The sequence below is a fragment of the Felis catus genome, chromosome B4 (assembly GCF_018350175.1).
Source record: "Felis catus isolate Fca126 chromosome B4, F.catus_Fca126_mat1.0, whole genome shotgun sequence".
Taxonomy (NCBI): domain Eukaryota; kingdom Metazoa; phylum Chordata; class Mammalia; order Carnivora; family Felidae; genus Felis; species Felis catus.
The window spans coordinates 66,616,268-66,624,677 of record NC_058374.1 but is presented as its reverse complement, the minus strand read 5'-3'; positions in this window follow the sequence as shown (position 1 = coordinate 66,624,677).

Genomic DNA, 8,410 nt, shown 5'->3' with positions numbered 1-8,410 from the left:
TGCTGAATCTCCCTTTCCATCAAAGCAGATACACTATAGTGGAATTTTCAACTGAGTTATAGAAATGATCCTTGGAAGAAGACACATCTATTTAGCCATAATGGGGGGCGCCTGGGTGGCGCAGTGGGTTAAGCGTCCGACTTCAGCCAGGTCACGATCTCGCGGTCCGTGAGTTCAAGCCCCGCGTCGGGCTCTGGGCTGATGGCTCAGAGCCTGGAGCCTGTTTCCGATTCTGTGTCTCCCTCTCTCTCTGCCCCTCCCCTGTTCATGCTCTGTCTCTCTCTGTCCCAAAAATAAATAAACGTTGAAAAAAAAAATAAAAATAAAAATAAAAAAATATTTAGCCATAATGGTCTGAGGTGGAGTACAGACTAAGTAGCCTATCAAGGCCTCTTATGGTGGTGTTCAAAGATTTGTAGATAACTTCTTGAAGTGAGCACGTACAAGGCCATAAAAGAAGTCTTCAGAAATCCTAAACTGTTATCACATATTCTGTGTTATCTGCTAACATTACAATTAAAGTATTAATTAATAATAAAAATGTTAAATAAAATATCTTTGGAGAAAAAAAAGACAGGCTCATAATCAATTCTTTATAGATGTAAAATGAAATTTATTAAACATTTAGTTTTGAACAACAAAGTACTGTACATCAATTCTTGTGAGATGCAGCTAAAGTGGTATTAGAGGGAAATTTATAGCTTTACGTAATTTATTATAATACCAAAATAATAAATAATAAGCTAAGAATTAAACTTAACAAGTAAGAAAAATGTAAATAGAGTAAAGGCAAAAGACATATAAGAGCATAATAAGAATGGAAATTAATAGAATGGGAAATAGAACATGACACACAAAACATGTAATATCAGCAGAGTTAAATGATTGTGAGCATTAATAAATGTGGTGGGGGTTCAGAGGAGGAACAGATTAACTACAAAGGAAGGAAAGATAATGTGCTGCAGTGAGAAGACTCCAACATTTGGAGTTATCTGAATCCATCTGCCATGTGATCTAGATAAGTCACTCTGACTCCTTAACTCAGAACTTTCTTACTTTTTAAAGGAATAACTAATACCTATTTTATATAATACTCACTTCACAAGGTTTTGGTGAGGATTAAATTATGTTAATTATTAACATTATTTAATATGCTTTAACTTGGGCTTTAATTGCCCAGGAGTGCTCTGATAGACAGGCACAGTCTCTTGGAAGCTAGCTTAATAATTTTTTTGTGGGCCATTTTGCTTTGGATGAAGTATTTTGTTTTTGCAGTCATGGAGGGCAGTGTGGAGATCAATTTCAATGAAGAGAAAGAGGACTAAATTTGAACTTTTAGACTGTGTAATATTTTCCCCCACTGGTTTGACTATATGTATTGGACTACATAGAGTTGTTTGCTTCTTTAAGTAAATCTATTTGTGTGGATCTTTTACATAGTTGTAAAATAAGCATTGGAAATTTCAGCATTTACTTGTAAATGCTAGAGTCATAGAGCTACAACTTGAGTGAAAAAAAGCAGATTTGTGAAAAGGGATTCACACTGAAGAAACATCTAACATTCACACTGTTGAGATTACATCATATCCTGCTATTTGGGGCAATAGCCGGCATAAAAACAACATAACAGGATTAAGTCTCTTGAAAAGAATAAGAAAATCGTGTCTTTCCAATCTGCAATTCTTTCAATGTTAGTACTTTTTGAAGCAGGAAAACATCCCAGAATGTTTTTCTTTTTTATTTTGTAAACCCAATGTAGTTGTCAGTCTTAGTAATGAGAATTAACTGCCCAACTCATACAATGAGTTACATTGCAAATGCTTCTTAAAATAAACACATCAACCACCGCTACCACATAAACAAGGAAACCTAAGATTTAATGGAAAATGTCTTTCATGGCCCTTGTTAAAGGTATGTCATTCCAAAGTATACATGCAGTCAACTAATACACAAATTAAATGTTGATATTTGTTGTATGATTGTTGACATTATTGGGATAAGTGTGAATTTACTTGTGCTAATTTTACTTTATTTTTATTATTTAAAAAATTTTTAAATGTTTTTATTTATTTTTGAGACAGAGAGAGACAGAACATGAGCAGGGGAGGGGCAGAGAGAAAGGGAGACACAGAATCTGAAGCAGGCTCCAGGCTCTGAGCTGTCAGCACAGAGCCGGACATGGAGCTCCAGCTCACGAAGTGTGAGATCATGACCTAAGCTGAAGTTGGATGCTCAACTGACTGAGCCACCCAGGCGCCCCAAGCTTGTATTAATTTTAAAGTCTATTTATTTTTGAGAGACAGAGAGAATGAGTGAGGGAGGGGCAGAGAGACGGAGACAGCTATCAGCTGTCAGAGCAGAGCCTGACATAGGGCTCAAACTCATGAACCATGAGATCATGACCTGAGCCGAAATCAAGTGTCGCATAACCGACTGAGTCACTCAGACTACTTGTATTAATTTTAAAAGCTCATAATAGAGATACATTGACTTTGAACCCTAGAAATACCAGATAGAATGAATAGGAATCGTAGTGTTATTACTCTCTACACTGTAGACAGCTGCTACTACACCCAAAATACAGGCCACTAAAATTCCTGTGGCATAGTGTAGCCCCCAAGCAAGTTGCTTTTGTGGTTTGTGGTCAGCAGAGTTGGAAAGGATGTCAGTTATGAGTGGAAAATGAGGAATAGTTGGTATGATTGAATTGGTTTCATATTTTACCAAAGATCTAAGAAATATTTACTAAATATTTAAAGAATGAAAAGTTTTAGCTAAAAGTGTGCATCGTAATCAAGTTTTGGGAGTAAAAGCTGTCTTCCTTTAATTGAGTGACAAGGTCACAGAATAGTCATTATTATATCTGAGCCTTGGAGGATATAATTTCCTGGTCCAGTGTATCAATGTGTTCTTTTCTGGATCATGCTTTCGGTTTCATATGCATGAAATCTTTGCCGAAACCAAGGTCATAAAATTTTTCTCCTATATTTTCTTCTATAAGTTTTATAATTTTAGGTTTTACATTAAGGCTTATGACACATTTGGGGTAAATTTTTGTGTATAGTATAAGATATGGATTAAACTTCATTTTTTTTCAAATGGATATCCAATGGAACTGTCTATAACTTTGATAAATATTACCAGGTTGTTCTTTATAAATGTATGTCATTTTATACTTCTGGCAGCAAAGTATGAGTAAATACTCAACAGTCTACTGGGAAAATCTCATCTACTCATTTAACTCATCTACTGTTAAATTGCTTTTTGAAATTATAAGTGAGACTGAACATCATTTAATATATTGTATTTATTTTTTAAAGTAATGTTTATACCCAATGGGGGCTCAAATTCACGACCCCATGATTAAGAGTCATGTGCTTTACCAACTGAGCCAGCCAGGCACCCGATATCATATATTTTAGAGCTATTTGCATCTCATTTCTGTGAACTATTTCCTTGGTTCAATATTTTCCATTGGATTGTTTGTCATTTTTCTTCTTGTTTTAGAAAATTAAAGTGTTAAATTCTATTTGATTGCTTTAAAAAATACCTTTGAGATGGTAGTACATGAACAGTGAGTTTGTAAAACAAAATGAATTTTTAACACACTAAAACAATGTTTTTAAAGGAAGTCTCATACTACTTCATCAGAAAACTATTGCAGAGTCAAATGTGGGACTTTCAGTCTCTTAATTCACCAGGATAATTTTTAATCACACACCCTGACTTAGATAAGTATTTGAAAAGTCCAATGACATGGTGAGGCCATGTAAAGAAACTGCTTTGACTTAAATAGACTAAACGTTTTATTTTCTTTTACTGTCTATATTTGCAAAACAAGACCATATAATACAAAAATTTGGCTTCAGTCAATAAAACATTCTGTCTTCAACAGAAGAATTTCCTATAGTGGCTTTCTTTGGCAACATCAGTGCTATTTGGCAAAAGTATCATCTGTGGGGGTTTGGTCCCTTAACACCAACAGGCAAAAATAGGAAGATTTATGATATTGAAACTTAAAGATAATTGTGACTTGGATAGCCCTTGGTGGATGAATTTAAACTTAAGAAGAGCTTAATGAATGCCATAAGTTGGCCTTTTATTAAAGCAGATACTAAACCTCCACAGATTCTGTTAGGATAAATAACTGAAGTCCTTTCTCCTAAGGTTATTAGTCTTGGTGACTGGGAAAACTTTCCTCAACATCTGAAAACCAAAACAACAACAACAACAACAAAAACCCAAAAACATTTCCCCTGCCCCGTCCCCCATCCCCAAGACCCTATTTATTTCTGTAAACCCAACAACATTCTAAGGGACTCGTTCGGGAAACAAAGGTTTAATTATTTGAGCATGAATAGAAAATACTCCATCTACTGTGACAAATCATGGTAAATTTAACAGCAATTATCATAGTTATGGAAAAGTTTCATGGGTGATGAAATTCTGCCCAAATCTCTTGGACAGTTAGAGAAAGGTCCTGCAAAATTTTAGTATTTTCACATTCAAATAGTTATTTTCAAATATACTAAAAGGCCAGGTTATCCTAGAAGAATGTTAATTTCAGCAAGTTATTAAATACTCAAGATTTACATTCTTTTTTCTGTGTGTCTCTCTAGTTTCCAACAAAAGTTTTATTCTTTTGCATGGTAGCACATTTTAATTGTCCAAGCAGGAAATAAACCAGAGTAGACTCTGACCACATACTAATTAATGCTTATTTGCCCTGCTCAAGGAGCGATCTAAATCAGGTTTGAAAATTAGGCATTAGTTCCTCACACAACATGGCCATAAGATGCCAGTGGGGCTCATTCCTGTGTGAGGTCTTCAGCAATGTGCTTGCTGTCTGGAGACCTGTTTTCTGTACTCATGACTCCTGGAGTAGGGTGGGCTTCAAGTTCAAGGTAGTAAAGTGGGGCTAGGAGGGACCTGCCAGGGGCATTTCAGCAGAAGAATCTGAAAGACCTGGAATGAAAACTGAAAATCTGTATGGGTTTCTGTAATGTTGCTAACTCTCCAAAAAAGAGAGTGAGGCAAACCCACAAAGACCACAGAACAACGCAATAATGTGGCCTCTACAACATCTGCTATAATGATCCCATTGGCCTCTTTCTCTTTCAAAACCGCTTTTTCCTTGTCCTTAATGTCTTGATCCTGGGGGTTTTCTTCACCTTCTTCCCTACTTGTCCAAGTGGTTCTTCCCCACCAGTTTCTTTAGTAGGACTTTTTTTTTTTTTTTGGTGCACCTTTATTCAGGACTGATACTAATCAGATGTGATTCTTTTTATTTTTTTAATGCTTATTTATTTTTGAGAGAGAGAGAAAGAGACAGAGGGAGGACAGGGGGAGAAAGAGACAGGGGGAGGGGCAGAGATGTGATTCTTATTGTTATCCCTCTTTCCTTTTTCCCTGGAGTGTATACCTAAATGCTTGGCTTCAACTGCTAACTCTAAACTATTGATTCCAACCTGATAATCCTGTCCCCTCAACTTAGCCCCAAATGCCTGTTGGTCATCACACCTGAGAGCCCAGCTCTCACCTGAACTTGACAAATCAAAACAAATTTACCCACTTTTCAATAGTCATGGCTACATGGGGACTGCCTCACATCAGTCTGCATGCTGGGTGCAGGAGATCATCAGTGGAGAAGATAGATGGGTACTTAGCTCTTGAAGCTCAAAGTCTAGCAGGAGGAATAGGTATTGAGCAAGTTGTCACACAATAATTATTCTAATTGTGATAGCTAAAGGTAAAAGGTGCTGTGGCCTAGCCTATTTGGGAAAGCTCCTATAGGAGCAAAATATTTCAGGTATTATAGTCCTTTTGTAAGAAGGTTTCCTTTTCTATACTCTTTTGATAAGTTTCAAAAACTTTTAGGGCTGCCCTTTCTGATTCACTCTTACAAATGGATTTCTTCTGGCAGCCTTGAAAAATCAAACTCTCTGAATTAGCAGATTTACTGAAAAGCTTCTTGGAAGAAACTTTAAATTTGGAGGCTGAAAACATTTATAAAAAATAAGACCTGTTCTTCATTCAGTAACTGAAAATATGTCCTTATAAAATTCTAATGACAGACTCCTTTTAAGCACTTTTGTATTTCAAGGAGTGTAAGGTTTATTCTATGACAGTTCTTAATGTTAACTGGTTATCATTGTATAATCATATTCAAATGAACATCTGTAAGTCTAGAAGAAATGAAAACTGCCATTTTCCCTATTAGATAAAGCAGCAATCTTAGAATTTCATCTTTCTCTATGCATAAAGTAAATTGTTCTGTTAGAATAGTTACTTAAAAGCAACACAAAGATATTTGCTGGATACTTCCAGGAGGAAGTGACATTTTAGATAGATCATGAGGGATGAATAGAAGTTTGACCAAGTGAAGATGAAGTTAAGAAGATATATGTGTACATATAATAAAAACTTTGAGAAGGAGAGAAACATAGAGGGTTAGAATGGTTCAGGAAAGACCATGTGCCTGAATATAGTGAATGTGGATCTCCGTTAGTCGTACAAGTCATGTAAGTAATTTTAAATTACTACTCTGGGTAGCTTACATGAGAAAATAGAAATAGAGAGCTTAAACCATCATCACCAAATTGTCATCATCACCATAAGCATTATCAGTAGTTTCATTTATTACATAATCTTTAATTTTCATCAACTATGGATCATAGATGAAAGTATCACTTTAAAGATAAGAATACTGAGGCTCAGAGGTGTTTGAGAAGGCCTGGTTGAAGAGGTGACATCTAACTTGGGACCTCAAGACTAAGGCCAGATTAAAAAGTTTTATAAAGTGCATTTTAGCTGTAGAATAAGGCATGACTGGAAACAGGGAGACGAGGTAGGAGAGCGTTGCATTATCCCAGGTGAGAAAGTATCGTAAACGGAACTAATGATAATGGCAGAGGGAAAGTGAAAGTTGAATAGATTTCAGAAATATTACGAAGTAGAAAAGGTTGTCAGCACTGTCCAATAGATCTCTATAGTGTGAATGATAGGTCCTAAAATTTGCACTATCCAATAGGGTAGCCATTACCTATATGTGGCCACTGAGCTTTTGAAATGCAACTGAGTAACTGCATTTTAAATTTTATTTAATATTAACTAACTTAAATTTCAGTAGCTACTTGTGACTTGAGGCTATCCTATTGGACAAGGCAGGATTGGATAATTTTAGCTTCTTCTCTTTTTTCATATCTTCTCTCTAATTACAAGGTCTTTTAAGATAACGTCACTCGGGGCGCCTGGGTGGCTCAGTCGGTTAAGTGTCCGACTTCAGCTCAGGTCATGATCTCACGGTCCGTGGGTTTGAGCCCCGTGTCGGGTTCTGTGCTGACAGCTCAGAGCCTGGAGCCCGTTTCAGATTCTGTGTCTCCCTCTCTCTCTGCCCCTTCCCTGTTCATGCTCTGTCTCTCTCTGTCTCAAAAATAAATAAACGTTAAAAAAAATTAAAAAAAAACATATTTAAGATAACGTCACTCTATCTAAACTTGGCACGCTTCTTCTCTGGTGTGTTGGGTCTTCTCACTACTGTACAAACATACGAAATATTTATTTTTACTTCTAGAGTTGCTCATATTTCCACCCTCACCTATATTGCTCTATCTTCTTATTTTACCTATTTAAGACCCCTTTTTCCAGGAAAGTTTTAATGCTTATTCTTTCTCATTAATATGTCCTCCCTTGTGTGGAGCCTGGGTGGCTCAGCCGGGTAAGGATCCAACTCAAGATTTCAGCTCAGGTCTTGATCTCACAGTTTGGTTCATGAGATCAAGCCCTGCATCCGCACTATCAGCTCATAGGCTGCTTGGTATTCTCTCTCTCTCCCTCTTTTTCTGCCCCTCCCCGCTCTTTCTTTGTGTCAAAATAAATAAGTAAACTTAAAAAAAAAATACATGTCCTTGAGCATCAGTCATTCCAGTCTATACTACATAACCTCATGACAAGTCATGGCTTATTTCTTGCTCATTCTTACTTTTTATTAATGTGATGAGTTGATGCTAATCTCATATTAAACAAAGATGCTTGAAAGTAGGAAACATATTCTTCATATTTTCTATATTTCTTCCTCTACTGTTGAATACGTAGTTAGCAAAGGCCTTATTTCTTTTTCCTTTCTTTCTTTCTTTCTTTCTTTCTTTCTTTCTTTCTTTCTTTCTTTCTTTCTTCTTTCCTTCTTCTTTTGAGAGAGTGGGGGAGGGGCAAAGAGAGAGGGGGACAGAGGATCTGAAGGGAGCTTTGTGCCGAAAGCAGAGAGCCAGATGTAGGGCTTAAACTCAGGAACCATGAGATCATGAACTGAGCCGAAGTCTGAAGCTTAACCAATGGAGCCACCCAGGCACCCTGGCAAAAGCATTCTTGAAGACAAACCCTTGCTTACTACTGTGATCCTACTCATTACAAT